Below are 18,451 nucleotides of genomic sequence, written 5' to 3'. Positions count from 1 at the left end.
ATAACAACATATTCATTGTTGTCACTTTTTTTTTCTTTCAAAACTAGCCCGACCCATAAACCCCAGCTATTCCAAAGTACAATGGGACGCACACAATCTATAACAATGGATTAACCTAATTTAATTAAACTGCTACTATAAGTTACTAGTTATTGTAACCGCCACTTCTATAACTCGCCACCCTTTTGTTTCCCTTCAAACTCGTCTATTAAAATGATATATAATGAAATATAATTCCCTACTTAGCAGGTGACCGTGTTAGAAAGGACAGAGAAAGGCTACACAAGACATACACAAAGGCAGAGGTACTCACAAGCAGGCACTTCTAGTGGATGAGAACTCAACACCGAGAGAAGCCCTTAAGCAGAGAAACAATAGACAGATGTGCCTATGTGGGGACCTAGCGTTCCCCAAGGGGGTCTGGCACATGAATAGATGGAGCGGAAACAGCAAATTGCTTCAGGATTGGGCATCGCTTTGTGTGCTCTGACCTCCCTACTGCAACTGCATCTGCTACACTGGTAGTGCGGCGACATCCCCTCGTACAGACCCAAGCCTAAATGCTTAACCCATTATCTGCCATAGGCATCAGTGCAAAACTCTTCTGTCACTGTGTCACACAGGCGCCTTCCACCTTCCATAGACACTAACTTTCCCAAGGGGAAACCCTGTGCTGAATAAGGAGGGCGGAGTAAAGAGAAACAAGAGCCAGCTTGAGAGTGCCAGATGATGACATATTATTATAAATGACTCCACTGTCAACCCCGCACAGACTGTGATTCCATATCATAACAACGCCCCTACTGTCCTACACAAAGGCTCACGCACATATCCACGTACACACAGAGCCACACTTGTGCACAACATCTTAGCAGCTCTAACATACTAGCCACTGACTCTCCCTCTGTCCTGGACCCGAATAAAAGCCAGTATCTAAACTTGCTTAGCTGCTAGCACTCTTAATGCATGGGCCAATAAAAGCTTATTGGTCCCTGTATGGGGCCATCCGACGGGCGTCCCCGATCAATATCTGGCTGAAAGTCGGCCAGATGCCAATCGGGCAGGGTAAAAAATCCTGTTGAATCGGGAGCCACAATCACATCATACCTCAACGTGGGCACATCGGGGAGAGATCTGCTCGTTTAGCCAAACGAGCGGATCTCCCTGTGTATGGACACCTTTAATCCAACAATACTCCTATACCAAGAAAGCTCTAAACCGGTGTTTCGTACGATTTTTCTCATGGGATCCAAATTAATTTGCCAATTAGACACACATTTCTTGGTGTAGAGCAACTTATGCACCTCAATTCTTACATTGTAGTAAAATTCATATTATCAAAGGGGACCATAGGGAGGCTTCTAAGTGACAAGAACACTCCCCTTAGGCTATGACACACATGCACTTTTATATTGTTTTTAAGCTGCGTTTTAAAAAAACAAACAAAAAACAAATGCCGCGTAAATTCGATTCAGTTGGTGCATCATTGACTAAACTTGAAAACGCATTAGCCTGGACTCACGTGGCTTTTCATGGCGTATTCCGGTACTGGTGTTGCAGTTCAGCGACGTCTTTCCAGAATTAGTTGTGTGCACTGGAATAAAAATTTGTGTGCACGCATACACAGCTCAGAGAGAACATTGCTGATTAGGTATAGGGGGCCCAGTGGTAAGCAATATCAATGGGTTTATTAAAAAAAATGCCTTATTCCCAAAAGGGATATGGAAACTTTTACTTATGCCACTGCCGGTTGGCTACTGACTACGGAATTATCCAAACTCGATTCGAGTTTTTTGTAAAAAATCAAATTTGATTTTCGAGATTTATCATACTCTGGCCCTTAAATAATTTTACTATTCACCACCTAAAACCTGCCGAATTGCTGTATAAGTCAATAGGAGTCGTCCAGGGGTCAATTTAGAGTTGTTTGTAGCCTTCCTGACATTCAAGTTTTTGTTAGAGAAAAAATTCCTTCCAATTTAAGGGAGTTTAAAAAAAACTCACATGAATTCGCTCTACTTGTACATGTTTTGTACATTTCTCCATCCCCTTCCCCTCTGGACTATTTAGTGAGTTGTGAATTCAGCCACTAAGAGTGACTCTGTTATGAAGTTTCCCAGCACAACCACCCCAAACGTCCATCCAACAACTCTCCTAACTGGACATACCCATCTGTGCCAGCTTTTCACAATAGTAGGAGGCAGAAACTGGCAGCTCCTATCAACACTGCACCCACTGCTGTGCCAAGGTGACCTTACTGGGTCATAGAGGAACCTTTCCCACAGCCAGCAGCGATGAGCAGGGTGCCAAAGCATTGCGAGACAAAAACTAGCACACGAGAAAGGCAAGTCCTGCAGCCTGGGGATTTATTAGTGGAAAAGAAGAAGAATGTTTTAGGGAGGCAATCCTCAGGTGGAAAAAGATGGGGCCCAGATGCAATGTACTCCCATTCAGTAGAATGATTTTGAGTGGGATGCTTTAATCAACACTGAATTAAGAATGTGAATTAATGAAGAGGAGAGGTGAGGGGCAGGCTTCCCCACACACTGAGACAATTATCATGCCTGGCACAGACCATGACCTCCCCCTCCCACCATCATGCCTTAGTGCCAGTACAAGCTCTGAAAGACCCTCTTTGTCCCAGGGGCTCCGATAAGGTCTCAAAAGGAACAAAACAAAAAAAGGACATTTCCCTCTGTGCATGAAAATAACGAAGACGTTGAGCGAGTGAGTCACCAGGGCCTCCCCATTCATCCCAACATCATTCACACACCATTACTCTCAACCCTTCCCCATTCCAAGCCCCCTAATTTTATCGTTCCCCTGTTTATCTTCATATGCCATCAGTTTTGTTACATCTCCTCTTTAGTGCATGTGTGTATTTTCTTTTTATGCATATTTTTAGATAAGGGGAAATGTCTCCATGATATTTATCCTACCAAACATTTCCAAAGCCAGATAGGCTGTTGTAAGTTAGCGCTTACTCATATAGCTTGTCTGATTTGGGTCTGTTAAGGTGCTTCCAGTCATATAGGAGGTACATCTACATTAAACATACATAAAATACACAATAAACTGAGAATTTGTGTATGTTTGTAAATGTTCATCACATGATAGAGCCCCTTTAAGTAATGTGCTCTCCCACTTAACCCTAACTCTTGTGGCCTGTGTGGTGGATTACCATATGGTCTATCCAGGCAGTTGCCCAGGGTCCTTAGTCTGTAGGGGGCCCAGTGTTTATTTTCAGCAATACCCCCCCCCCTCCCCGAATCTGTACCGCTCTAAGCTGCCGCCCTTGGCAGGGGCCCATTGGTGCCTACACCAAAAAAATGACCCTCATACATTGGCACTAATGCTGCAATGCAACTGTAATGCAGGGATGTGGGACTCATAAACGGCTCAGGATGCTGAAATCATAATTCAAAAGTAAACATTTATTTTATATGGAAGGCAAGATCAATATTGCAATGGGATCTAGTACCCAGGACGTCTGGTTCTCTGGATGCAAATCCAATCTACTCATGAAAACATGACTAGTATCATCCTCAAATATTCAACATTCCTTCCAAAAAAAAGAGTCTGTACACAATTGAGAAACAGGAACATACAGGCAATAAATATATATATATTGACATTCGTCAAGTCCCTTCTAAAGGCCCCCATTCACTGGCCGATAAAAGCTGCTGACAGACCGAGTCGGCAATTTATTGGCCCGTGTGTGGGGCCATCCCATAGGCTTTCCCGATCGATATTTGGTCGATCTCGATTGGGCAGGGTAAAAAATTCAGTTGGATCGTGGCTGCATCTTTGCGTGTATGCGGCCCCACGATCTGACCGGCCGTATCAGATGCATTATGATCGAATCTTTGGGCCCTAGGGCCCACAATCGGATCAGCCCAATATCACCCACTTCAATGTGGGCATATCGTATTGCCAAACGAGTGGATCTCTACGTCTATAGTCACCTTCAGGAGAAGATTTAGCAACTGGCTTGGAAAAATTCCTTTCTTTTCACATTCTGTCACCCGTGAAAAAGATTCAAGTTGTCAGCAAATTATTGTAAATTATAGTGTCTATAGTAAATGATATAGCACTGCACAACAGAACAATAGGAGGGTGTATACACCGAACATATAAATTACATCACAATGCTGACTGATAAAGGAGGGCAAGAGGGCTTATTTCCCAAATTTATGACTGCACCCTAGCATTTTGTCTTAAGGTCAGAAACAAATTGGAGGGTCAGACATTTCCCTGTATTTATCATTCTTTCCTGAGTAAAAACAATTTTGCTGAGTTGCAGGGCTTTGTATTGAGATAAATTTCCTGCATTGTGGAAAAAAAACTCTTGCTAACTTTTCACTAGGCATGCAACATATCCAGAATTCAACTTGAGTTTCGGCCGAATCCTAGCACTATACAAATATAGATGAATCCTTAGTGTTCTGCCAAACCGAACCCTAAAACTCGTGTGACTTCAAAGCACTGAACAGCTGAAAGCGACTACTGCTTTTGTGTGGGGGGGGGGATATATTTATTCCTCTGGGAACATCCTTTTCACCCAGGAAAAGGTTCAAGAAAAGAATGATAAATTGCTGCATTGCACAAAATATAATTTAGAATATATTTACATACCAAGGGTGGTAATTTTCCTGACAATTTAGATTTTTTTCCCCCACTATCCCTTGATAAATATGCGCCATAATCTATGAGGTGCAGTCTCTCTTGCTGACTTGGATGAAGCTGGGGGTTGCAACCTCATATAAAAATGAATGAGCAATATTAATGGGGAAGGTGAAGGGAGGACTGGCTGACACTTGAGCACCCGGGAGGAATCTGCCTGGGGTGGGGAATTACAGTCTTCTCTAAATAATGCTGCAAAACAAACAATTATATTAGAGACATATAATCCTTATAATCACAGTTTAATCCTTATAATCACAGTTTAAACGGGGCTGAAATCAAGGGGAAGGCTAATCCTGCCAGTGCTGATTATACTTCACATGGCTTCCCAGAAAAACACATATTATCTCTGTCCCACTCTTCAGCTACTGGATTTCCTGCAGTACATCTTTTAAAGGGAAACTACAACTCCAGTCTGCAGCCTTGTGATATGAAGGCTATTGGACAGTGATTGGACTTGGGCTCTCGTGCCCACCAAAGGCCTTCCTTGCAACATACAACCTGCCCACGTGTGGACATGCAACATCTTGAAAGATATTGCATACTGCCTTCCTACTTTTAAACCTTGAGGGGATGGCTGACCCTAAAGGCAGATAAAGCTGCCGATATCGGTCGTTTGGACCAATTTGACAGCTTATCTGCCCGTGTATGGGGGCTTCCGACGGGTCTTCCCGATCGATATCTGGCCACGATATCGATCGGGAAGGTTTGATTTTAAACTGACCGACCTGTCGGACCCCCTTGGCGCATGGTAATTCGATCGTTCGAATTACCCCCGATATAGCCATGCCGTTTAGTGGCATATCGGGGAAAGATCCGCTCGTTTGGCGATGTCGGCAAACAAGCGGATCTTTGAGTCTATGGCCAGCTTAAGACATTGAGACCACAGGACAGTCAGACAATCAGAACATGCCCAAATATGAGGCTGGTAGGGGAGGCAGAAAGGAATGTATCTTAAGCCATCAAAGGAAAACTACCCTTTTCTGAAGCTTTTCAAAAATGACATCTGAATTACCCTTTATCCTTTTTTAAACAACAATATGACTTTTAGGGTTGTCCTTCTCCCGAGCGAAGAAACGTTAATGAGTCGAAGCATGCCTTTATAAAGGAGCCTAACACGCCCTTTCGGGAAAGAGGCGTTTCCTCTTCATTCTCTGGGAATCTGTTAGACTTTAGAATACAACACAACTTGCCTTTATCCCAATGTTATTTTGGATCAAGGGATATCTAATAAGTGAGCGGCACAACATTTAATACCCCAAGTGGCAGTATAACTTTAAAACCCATTATGCACTTTTTGGTAAGAAACCCTACGCACTTGCCCTGTAGAAACTGGTAGCACTGGAATCCAGCAACAGCAGCATCTTAACAGGTTAAGTTGGCCAAAATTAAGCTGATCAGCCACATTTAGAGGCCCACTTATCAAAGGTCGAATTTCAAATTCATGTGAGTTGTTTTTAACTCTAATACATTTGAAAATACTTGAAATTTGATTGGGAGGGTATTTAAGAAATAAATCAAATATCTAAAACTTGAACGAATATTACTGACCCGAAAAAAAACCCTTGAATGTCAGGAAGGCTAATAACATCTTCAAATTGGTCACTGGACCTCTCCCATTGACTTATACATGAACTCGGGTTTTAGGTGGCAAACAGTCTAATTCGAATTATTCCCAGGGTAGAGTTTTGATAAATCTCGAAATTCAAATTCAAATCGAGTTTGGGTAATTCACAATTTGAATTTGAGAGTTTTGACCAAAAAAAAACAACATTTAAAAAATTTGAATTCGAATTTACTATTTAACCCTTAATAAATCTGCCCCATATTATGAACAGACAAATACTGTGCAGTCTGCCCACCCACCTGCTGTAAAGAACGTCCCTGCAGACTAAGATCCTAGCCTGCATAACCTGTAAAATATATCCTTATAAAGGCTGCTTAGTGATGTCATCTGTGTAATTTAAATAATAATCTGCCCTTTGTTGTCAAATATAAGGATCTCAGAAGTCATCCATGAGCTATAAGGGTGGTGCTAGATGACTCTTTTTCGGGCAACTAATCTCCCCTAAATGGCTTCCCGCCGGCTAGAATGTAAATTGCGGGCAGGATGGCACTCAGAACGATTCGTTTTCTGAAGTTCCCTCACAAGGAAACATCAGGCAACTTTGGAAAGCCGAAGCGATCCGAGTGCCAACCCGCCGTCGATTTACATTCTAGCCGGCGGGAAGGCATTTAGGGGAGACGCCCGAAGAAGAGGCGACTAATCTCCCCCAGTAGCCTTGTCTGCCACCACCCTAATGGTCATGAAACTCCTTGTTGATTTCAAAGGTTCATATATTGGACAACAGGGGGAAGGGGTACATTATTTCCCCAACAATCAGGCTGTATAAATTCAGATTAGTGATGTGTGGGCCACGGGTCGGGCAGGTTCGGGCATTTATAGACTTCTCAACCCGCACCCGACCCTAGCCCTCCTTTTATATACCTGCACACGCCCCGCAGTGGCGTCACAAAAGGGGCGGGGCGGTGGCTGGTCTATAAAAAGAGGGCAGGAGCAGGCCCGGGCCTGGTGTGGTTCGGGAGGGGGCGGGTTAGGGTCGGGTGCAGGCTGAGAAATTCTTGTCCCGCACATCACAAATTCAGATGCAGGGTAATGCTAATAGCCAACACTTTGACTGCAATAGTTAACCAGTACTCCTGGATAGCTGTGTATTCCTGTACCTACCTGTTAGTCACTTGGCCTGACCACCCACCTCTGGTATGTGCAAGAACCCACTTCCCAAACAATGTGTGATAATTAGATGTACCTAAACCTGATTGTGCAGCGTCTGCATAGACACCATGTAATATTGCTTTCCCTGTAATTCCATCGAGACCACCCAGCGGCTGTTCCAAAGGGAGCGTGGCAGAAAGCAGGAGGTGTCTATGAGACAGGTATGAGCCTCGCAATCCCAAACTGACGTGTTCTGCAGGTGTGGGGGAGGGGGTGACACAAAAAAATCCCAACAGTCTCCTTAAAGAGAACATATCCTATTTTTGTCTTTCATTTATTTTGCTAGTGCTAAATGAAATAGCTTGGGTTATCCTAAAATCTCCTCAGGGTCGGATTGGAAACCTGGTTAGCCCACAGCCCAGAGCCACTATATCCCCCCCCGACCTACCTCCTGACCCCGAGCAGTAAAAAAGGTACACTCGGGGGGTCGGAGGGGGTTGCAGCTGGGGCCTCCAGTCCAACCCTGAATGTCCCCCTTTAAAATTTTAAAACTATCATGTAGTGTTTCCACTGCCGGCTTTTGTAACATGAGAACAAACCCACATTGTGACTGTTTGTCAATAATGGCTGCATGTATTATCTGCCTCTAATATAGCACTTTTTTTGTTTTTTTACCTTTGGGCCCCCAGATGCTGCTAGATGTGGTAGCTCTGAAACATCTGGGGAATCAAGGTTAAAAGGGTTGTTTACCTTAAATTAACTTTTAGTATGATGTAGGGAGTAATATTCTGAGACAACTTGCAGTCGGTTTTCATTTTTTTAAATTATGTGTGGGTTTTGAGTTATTTAGCAGCTCTCCAGTTTGCAATTTCAGCAATCTGGTTACTAGGTGGCCAAATTACCCTAGCAACCATGCCCTGATTTGAATAAGAGACTGGAATATGAATAGGAGAGTCCTGATTAGAATATCAAGTAATAAAATGTCGCTATAACTGTAACCTTACAGAGAATTTGTTTTTAGATGGGGTCAGTGACCGCCTCCATTTGAAAGTTTGAAGAAAAGGGCAAATAATTAAAAAAAATAAAAAATAAATCAATGAAGGCCAATTGGAAAGTTGCTTAGAATTGGCCATTCTGTAATATACTAAAAGTTAACTTAAGGGTCAGGGCACACAGGCAGATTCAGGGAGATTAGTCGCCCGGCAACGAATCTCCTCTTCTTCGGGGCGACTAATCTCTGCGAACTGCCTTCCGAAGTTACTTCGGAAAACGAGTGCCTTCCCGTAGGCAAATTTCATTATTGCCGGTGGAAAGCTGAGGAAGGCAGTTCGAGGAGATTAGTCACCCCGAAGAAGAGGAGATTTGTCCCCGAATCTGCCTGTGTGCTCTGACCCTAAAGATGAACCACCCACAATATATCTAATAGGGGGGCTCCCTTTCCTAGCAGATGAATTAGAGCTCACTCAAATAACTGATTCCAATACAAACAGAATCTAACAAAATAACTGCCTTTTGCACAAATCCTGCTCGTAGAGAGACATGATTTCTGGTGATTTTAATAGAGTGAGCTCTAATGCATCTTCTAGGCAAAAGAAGCCCCCCAATAAGATATATTGGCTCTAACTGTCAATGAATATCGGACACCCAACTCCTGCATGAAGACAGAATGAAGAGAAAAAGATGCTGAGAGAGGGAGAGTGAAGATAAACTTGATTATTTCAGAAACAATGCAGAATATTTAATTGATTGTATTTAGAAAACTTCTTATTTCAGTGTGATGAAAGTTGTAGTAAATTTTCATTTTGCAAAAGTTAAAATTTAAACTGGGAGCAGAAATTTTGGGATGGCCACTCAGCAGAAGAAATATCTTGGGCAGGATGATCAAAGCAGGGAGTGGCAAGGCCTGGAGCCCAAACACACAGCCAGTGAGGCACAAATCTCCAGTCTGTGTAGAGGATTTGCTGTGACCCGGCCAGGCTTAACATGAAAGGGCCTCACATGCTGGATGTGTCTGGGCTATGACAAGCTTCATTTTGATAAGTGACAGGCTGGATGTGACAGCCAGGGACAATGTGACAGGTGGCACAGTGCGTGTGTGAACGCAGGCGGAAAATGAACCATGTCAGGATAATGGAGGGAGATGCGATATCTGGCTTTCAGTTGTCTCCATCCTTAAAGAGGCCACTGCTCAGAAATTTATTAGAAAACTTTTCTGCTCCAAATAGTTTCTCACAATCCTTTCCTCTATTGCCACCTATTGCTACAAATCTCTCTTCTAATTTCTTCATACAGTCTCTTCCTTTGATCCAGTCTATTTGTGCTCAAATTCTCCCAATTGTTCATAAAACCCCTGCCTAGAACTACGGTTATTGCTCCACATAACCTCCTAGCTAGAAGGACTAAAGTCGGCAGATTTTGTAGGATGGTGTCGGATTGATAGAACGCATCCAACAAGTCGGATGTAGTTGCATAGGTCAAAATTTAATGGGACGGATACAAAAATCTCATGTGGAAACTACATGGAACATCCAACGCCATTCTCAGACTGGAGTACAGCATGCTGCGTCTTCAACTGATGAGATAAAAATTGATGGTGTCTGACCAACTTTTTTCCCCCGTTGAAATACATTGACTGTCAGACGTAGGCGCAAATTACACCATCTTACTTTTTCTGATCTGACTTTGCCTTCTAGCTATAGGGCAGGCATGTCCAAAGTGCGGCCCGGGGCCAATTGCAGCCCTTCTTCATATTTACACCAGCCCTCAGCCTCCATCATGAAATTAAAAATAATGAGGCCCCCCAACACAGTGCGGTCAGGACTCCCATAGCAGTAATATTAGGGCACTGAAGGTGTTAGCAATAAGACAGGTACTGGCACATAGTGACGCGCCGCTCTTGCAAACTTCTTTAGGGCTGAAGGTACAATAGACGTACTGACGTGCCAGTACAGTGAACTAAAGAAGTATGGCGTCACTACGTCCCAGTATTGATGGGACACAGACAGCAGTATAGACCAAGTGACAGATCATTTCACTAATATGCCCAAATATTACTGCTACCATTAATCGATTCCTGTAATTTAATGTTAATGGTTCAAAGAATGTCAGCCTGAATGGTCGTCCCCCACACATTTTCACCAAATCTAGCCCTAGTTGCAAAAAGTTTGGCCACCCCTGCTATAGGGGGATCAGACGTCATAGGGTCCTCTTGATCCATACATATCAGTGATCCCCAACCTTGTGAGGCAGTGAGCAACATTCAGAAGTAAAAGGAGTTGGGGAGCAACACAAGCATGAAAAATGTTCCTAAGGTGCCAAATAAGGGTTATGATTGGCCATTTAGTAGCCCCTATTTGAATTGTCAACCTACATTGAGGCTCTGTTTGGCAGTGCATCTGGTTTTTATGAAACCAAACTTGCAAGCCTGGAATTCAATAATAAGCACCTGCTTTGGGGCCACTGGGAGCAACATCCAAGGGGTTGGAGAGCAACATGTTGCTCATGAGCAACTGGTTGGGGACCACTGATATATATCATCCCTGTATCTATTAATATTGCTTCATGTAACTCCAACTGATCTATGTAGTACCTCCATATACTAATGCCTTCTGCTTCACAAACTGCATACCCCTCCCTGTAACAAATCCTTTACTATACCTATTGCTCCACATAACTCCCTTCCCCATATAACCCCATCCTACATGTACTCCTATCGCTGCTCCACATAACCCCACTCTATAATATTTCCTATTGCTCCTTTTAAAGGACTCCATAACGACTATATCTATATAACTCGTCCCTAGAACACCTACTATTGCTCATTATAAATCCATACAAACGCTATCTAGAACTACACCTATTGCTTTATATAACCTTCTCTATAACCTCATCTACTACTCTATATAGCCTCTCACCATAAGTAGACTGTTTGTTCCACATTCCCACCTATAGATGTTCCTTATAAATCCTCTTATTGCCCCATATAATCCACTCAATATCTCCTTGCACATTGGCCATATAATGGTATGGTCACACTGTGAGATTCTGGGAGATTTAGTCGCCTGGCAACTAATTGCCTCTTCTTTGGGGGCGACTAATCTCCCAGAACTGCTTCCCAGTGTCTTCCGCCTGTTAGAATGAAAAAACACCTGCTGCATGGCACTTGCGACGCTTCGTTTTCCGAAACGTGAGGCAACTTTGGAAAACGAAGTGCCGCGAGTGTGTTTTTTCATTGTAGCAGGCAGAAGACACGTGGAAGCAGATTAGTCGCCCCAAAGAAGAGGCGATTAGTTGCCGGGCGACAAAATCTCCCCGAATCTCACAGTGTGACCTTACCCTAACCCCTTCTGTATATCTCGCTATTGCTCCTTGTAACCTTTCCTATCACAACTGCTATTGCTCCTACAACTCTTTCTAATGCAACACATCACCTAACCCATAATTGCTCCTACTGTATGGCCCCACAATCCCTACCCTATATCTCCCACTATGCTACTCTGTATAACCATGCACTGCAGCTCAAACACGAGATTCATAGAATCCTCCTTCCATAAACTTCCTGGAAACAAACTCCAGAGAAGAACAGAAATTGTTACAAATGTCTGACATCAACAGCTATGTGACAGTGATAAGCAGTCTCTACATAACCTGTGTGTGCCATTTCCCCTTTCCGGCCAGCCTTGAACCCTTCCTTCAGATAGTGAGTATCTTTTCATTCCTGCTGTGCTTGCACCCTCCCCTGCTTTAGCTTTTGTCTTTGAGTACAACACACACAGCTAACATTTCCTCAGCAGGATGACAGCAGAGAGGGGAAACTAAAATACAAACAGCTGGCTATATGCACCAATACGCTCAGTATAACTGGTCAATATCAGGAAACTTCAAAAGAGGCCGGCACAAGCCTGGAACCCACGAAATAGCAAAGCCGAAGTAGATGGTAAAAGGTTAAAAAAGCTTATTTTTCCAAAAATTAAGAACAAAGGCCTGGTCAATATCAGCCTGATACTGGCATATCTATACAGTGCTTGGGAGGCAGATCTAGTTGAGACCAACCTATAGTAGCTGTGTTGCTATCTATCATATCAATTAATATTCAGTCATTTGACACCAAGGGTGCAATTTATATTCCCTATAATAGTTATTCCTTGAATAGAAAAAAGTTACTGTTGCCCCGTCTGAGACAAATTGGAGCAATGGGATTTTTTTGCCTTCCTCTGGATAAACTAGCAGTGAAGCAGGTTAAAATAGAGTTAAAAGGTTGAACTTGATAGACGTGTCTTTTTTCAACCTAACTTACTTCGCCAGTGCTGTTTCCCATAGAAACCCATGGAACCATATCTGAAACTACTTATTCTGCCTCCAAGTAATTTTCATCGAAACTAGAGATAGATACTGCTCAGGTGAATCATACATACAACAAATATTACTGACCACAGCCAAGGCTTAGTGCTTTTCGTACATTGCCAGAGGCAACAACTATCAACACTTTGTCATCAGACATGAAAATGGCAATAAAATACACCGTCAGCTCTAGAGCCAATCCCAAGCATTGCACCAAAATCAATACCTCTGACACTCCACTTTATTAACAGGGTCATGAAGACCCACCCCAGGCAGCATGGGAACCAAGGTTAAGATCCTAAAAAAAAAAATCAGCTAATTTGGCCAGACCGAAGAACCAAGCAGATTTGCCTTGTTACCCAAATGCGAGGGACCCACTGCTATGTGTATGCCTTGCCTTATGCTTCCACATGTAATTTAATGTTGACTTGAGGAGCAAATATTTGGATAACCCGGGGATGGGTCCTGCGTAGTGTGGGCAGTCCCAAATGGCATATAAGAGCCCATAGGGTCCTTGTCCAACAGATCTCAACCAAAAAAATAATGTTTTGCCTAATAAAAGAAACATAATTCTAGGCAACTTTGTCATATACATTCATTACAAAGTTTCTATGATTTTTTAGTTATTTGTATACAATGGAAGACAAGGCGGCTGATTAACAGACCTGTCTTTGCTGGGGAACTAAGACTTTTGCTACATTGTTTAAAAAGTAACAACTGGCGTTAAGCAAATGTTGCTTTTGCTATTGTATTTTCAAATAACTTTAAAAGCCTCAAACATTTTTAATAAATTAATATTGCAGAGTTGCTTAGAAGTAGGTTTTCTTTTATTAGGCAAATATTTATTTTGGGGTTGACTTGCCCTTTAATATCTATGAGCAGCTATGGAATGGTAACAGCAGTCTTTTTGGTCCCTATATGAAGTCTGCTAATTATTTGGCCATGTATGTGCACCCAAGAATGTGTTAAGTATACATAACAATAACAACACTTATACAAGGAATACTCTGTACACACAACATAGACCTGAGTACAGGAAAACAAACAAGGTATTCTACATTATTTGTTGTTTTTCTACCAGGCCAGGGGGGGATCCTTTTCCTGTGCACTTCCCTGTGTGGAAGCTGTAATCTCTAAATGTCAAGACACAACAGGAAATGAAAAGAGCCCAAATAAACAGACCCCCCTCCTTACCTGCTCATATCTGCAGACTTACTAATTATTCCACAGAAAAAATTACAAATATTTTTCCTTGTACCTTCATTGCAGAGGTCAAAGGAATACTGTATATCGGCACAGGTTTTTTTTCTATACTTCCTGTTCAGAGCTGGGTTAAAACATAACCAGTAACTAGAAGAAATGGCTACGGGACATACTTTAAACCCAGAAATGTAGGTTCTATGTTGTCTGCAGGCTGTTACCTTCCTTGATGCAGACAGAATGACAACTATTCAGGAATTAATGGTTACAGCTGCCATGGAGTTGTTTCCTTTGCTAAGTATTTTTTTATCAAAAGCCCTCTCCTAATTAATCTTGTTCAGCTAAAGGCACTTGCAGCAGAAAATTGGTTGAGACCAGGACTAGACTGGCAATCTTTGGATTCTGGCAAATGCAAGAAGGCTGCTATAAGATGTTATATATAGTCAATCTTTAGTGGACAGGTGGGTGGGGGCTGTTTAGGCCTCAGTGTACTTAATGCCAAGGTCTATTCTGAATCCCAATGCACTGGTTTGCCTTGTGAAACACAATGAAGTGCATAAGGGAGCACTCTTATTTAATCCTCCCATTCCATTCACGACAGTGGGAGCCACAAGGGGCATCACTGGTGCCTGAAATAGGCTGATAGGCTGGCATGTAAGGCTTTGGCACACAAGAAGTTTTGGGCTTTGGCACACGAGAGGTTTTGGGCTTTGGCACACGAGAGGTTTTGGGCTTTGGCACACGAGAGGTTTTGGGCTTTGGCACACGAGAGGTTTTGGGCTTTGGCACACGAGAGGTTTTGGGCTTTGGCACACGAGAGGTTTTGGGCTTTGGCACACGAGAGGTTTTGGGCTTTGGCACACGAGAGGTTTTGGGTTTTGGCACACGAGAGGTTTTGGGCTTTGGCACACGAGAGGTTTTGGGCTTTGGCACACGAGAGGTTTTGGGCTTTGGCACACGAGAGGTTTTGGGCTTTGGCACACGAGAGGTTTTGGGCTTTGGCACACGAGAGGTTTTGGGCTTTGGCACACGAGAGGTTTTGGGCTTTGGCACACGAGAGGTTTTGAGCTTTGGCACACGAGACAATTTGGGCTTTGGCACACGAGACAATTTGGGCTTTGCCACACGAGAGGTTTTGAGCTTTGGCACACGAGACAATTTGGGCTTTGGCACACGAGACAATTTGGGCTTTGGCACACGAGACAATTTGGGCTTTGGCACACGAGACAATTTGGGCTTGGCACACGAGACAATTTGGGGCTTTGGCACACGAGACAATTTGGGCTTTGGCACACGAGACAATTTGGGCTTTGGCACACGAGACAATTTGGGCTTTGGCACACGAGACAATTTGGGCTTTGGCACACGAGACAATTTGGGCTTTGCCACATGAGAGGTTTTGAGCTTTGGCACACGAGACAATTTGGGCTTTGGCACACGAGACAATTTGGGCTTTGGCACACGAGACAATTTGGGCTTTGGCACACGAGACAATTTGGGCTTTGGCCACACGAGACAATTTGGGCTTTGGCACACGAGACAATTTGGGCTTTGGCACACGAGACAATTTGGGGCTTTGGCACACGAGACAATTTGGGCTTTGGCACACGAGACAATTTGGGCTTTGGCACACGAGACAATTTGGGCTTTGGCACACGAGACAATTTGGGCTTTGCCACACGAGACAATTTGGGCTTTGCCACACGAGAGGTTTTGAGCTTTGGCACACGAGACAATTTGGGCTTTGGCACACGAGACAATTTGGGCTTTGGCACACGAGACAATTTGGGCTTTGGCACACGAGACAATTTGGGCTTTGGCACACGAGACAATTTGGGCTTTGGCACACGAGACAATTTGGGCTTTGGCACACGAGACAATTTGGGCTTTGGCACACGAGACAATTTGGGCTTTGGCACACGAGACAATTTGGGCTTTGGCACACGAGACAATTTGGGCTTTGCCACATGAGAGGTTTTGAGCTTTGGCACACGAGACAATTTATGGCTTTGGTACATGAGACGATTTGGGTTTTGGCACATGTAATGTTTTGTCTGCTGCTGCCATTCACAAGAAACAGCAGTGGACAAAAAAAAGTTTATGTTGCAGCAAAATCTACCCATGTGTCGATGATGGTGTGTCTGTCAGTGTACACCACAGTTGGTTTGGAAGGCATATTCTCACATTGTGTGATATAGCCCTACGGACTCAAGACTTCTGCATTTCTGCACTTCTGCATTTATCTACACAAACATTCAAAGCATTTCACCCCACATTTCTGTCTACTCTGAATGCTGTTACCTAGACAGTTAGAATTGCAGCCACAAAGCAAGACTGAAGCGCTGCTCTGTGAGAGAGAAGGGAAGGACACTTAACCCCCTATACTTTCCCATACAAGCACAAACATGGCTATCAATTTTAAGTCATTGGAAAGTTAGGTTTTTTATTTGTTTTTGAATTATTTAGCTTTTTATTCAGCAGCTCTTCAGTTTGCAGTTTTGGCAAACTGGTTGCTAGGGTTCAGATTATCCTAGCAACCATGCAATGATCTGAATAAGACACCTGATTATAAATAGGAGAGGCCCTTCATAGAAACATGAGTAATAAAACATATTTTTTTTAAATTCGTTCGCTATTTCTTAATAAAGACTAAACGATTTAAAAGTTTAATTTGTCTTTGTAGTATTTTTTCGTTCAATACTAACGCATTTTTTTTTTTTTTAAAAGATTGATGTTACTGGTCCTTTAAAGTGGGGTCAGTCACAGAAAGTATCAAGAAAAAAAGGCAGATTTTTCAAAAACTATAAAAATGGAAATAATAATAAAGACCAATTGAAAAGTTGCTTAAAATTATCCATTCTATAAAATACTAAAAGTTAACTTAAAGGTGAATCAAAAAGTTAAAAAAAAAACCCTACCCTACATAGATCCCCCTCCCTCCTCCCCCCAGCCTCAGTGTTACCCTGGACAAATGCCCCTAACTCTTTACTTACCCCTCGGTGCAGATTCTGTACAGCGGAGTTCACAGGCGCCATCTTCTTCTCTTCGGTAATCTTCGGAATGAGACCGACGTAGCGGCGCATGCACAGTTGGAGCAGTTTTCTGTTTTGCAACAACTACGCATGCGCTAAAACTCACTCATTTCGAAGACTACCGAAGTGGCTGAAGATGGCGCCCGAAAACTCCGATACCTGAATCTGCCCCGAGGGGTAAGTAAAGGTTTAGGGGCAGTTGCCCGGGGTAACACTTAGGCTAGGTGGAGGAGGGAGGGGGGTCTATGTAGGGTAGGGGGTAGGTTTTTTTTTAACTTTCGGGTTTGCTTCTCCTTTAACGGCATCCAATGTTTTTGTGTGTAATACATGGAATCTAATTGCAAGCAGTAGTTGTCTAGCTGTTTATATTATCTGCACTGCTGGTTCCGACTCCTACAACCGTGCAGCAGAAGCTGGCTGATAAGGGAGCTGATTTCTCCCACGTTGTATCAAACACTGGTCACAATTGCAAATTCATTTACGAATAACTTTAAAAGTGACGCATAATGAATGTACACTGGAAAGTTGTTCAGGCAAAAAGAAAATAGATTTAGGGACTTTACAGTCCAGGGAGCTGTAGTTTAACCTAAACACCTTCCAATACAAACAAGAGGTGAGATTGTGCATTGTGTCCTAAAGCCCGAAGGGGATTAGCAAGGGCTCAGATAAGCAGTGCAGGGAGTAGGAGGGGTAGCAATCTATATCAGTACAGAGTATCTTGTCCCTGGTCAGCTTATTGAACAAGTTCTGCCCCTACTGCAGTATCCATACAAATAATGACATACTCTGTCCTTGCATAGACTGCATCTCCTTGTGTTTTTACATTGCTACCAGCAGATCCCTAACCTGCCTGAATTCCCACAGGGACAAAGTTGGGAAGGGGGGTCAGAAGATCAGATACAAACTGATCGGCCAACTATATCTTAAGGGCTTTAGCGTACGGGCAGATTCGGGGAGATTTAGTCGCCTGGCAACAATGCAATTGCATCGTTTCAATTTCCAAAGTCGCCCGAAGTTTCTTTGTGATTCAGAAATCGAATCGCAGCGAGTGCACTGGTGCAGGTGATTTTTCATTTTAGCAGCGGGAAAGTAGTTCGGGGAGATTGCCGCCCCGAAGAAGAAGCGATTAGTCGACTAAATCTCCCCGAATCTGTCCATGTGCTAAAGCCCTAAGCCCGCAGAAATAATAGGCAGAAGGGAGAGGTAGTAACACAGAAATGCAGGAGGGGGGGAGGGAGGCTAAAGCAACAGGTAGTGATTTAGAGGCAATGAGAGCACCAATCACTAACACAAAGTGGGGAGAATAGTTCCAATAGTTCTCTCTTACCTGCTGCAGTGGTCCCTCTGTACATAGATCAGCGTCTGTCCCACAGAAGGGAAAAAAGAGCAACTTCCCTAGAAGTCTCCCAGTGAGAACAACAGGCTGCGACTCGGCATGGGAAACCTGTAGGTCCAGCCCACCAACCAGTGTTCAGATTAT

At 43.3% G+C, this 18,451-nt stretch overlaps 1 protein-coding gene across 3 annotated transcripts in view; it reads right to left on the bottom strand.

Moving 5' to 3' along the window:
• LOC108705395 (plexin-B3-like) overlaps positions 1 to 18,451 on the bottom strand; it is a 51,845-nt gene extending 33,394 nt beyond the window's left edge. For 2 of the 3 annotated variants that reach the window (XM_041572470.1, XM_041572472.1), the window contains exon 1: positions 18,299 to 18,451. The gene's annotated coding sequence lies outside the window, so the exon portion shown is untranslated. Of the gene's footprint in view, positions 1 to 313; positions 479 to 18,298 lie in introns of those variants that run through there. The other variant, XM_041572471.1, reaches the window with a different exon arrangement.

The sequence above is a fragment of the Xenopus laevis genome, chromosome 8L (genome assembly GCF_017654675.1).
Source record: "Xenopus laevis strain J_2021 chromosome 8L, Xenopus_laevis_v10.1, whole genome shotgun sequence".
Lineage (NCBI taxonomy): Eukaryota > Metazoa > Chordata > Amphibia > Anura > Pipidae > Xenopus > Xenopus laevis.
Note: the sequence above shows the minus strand (reverse complement) of the source record. Positions and strands in the feature narration are given on the sequence as shown.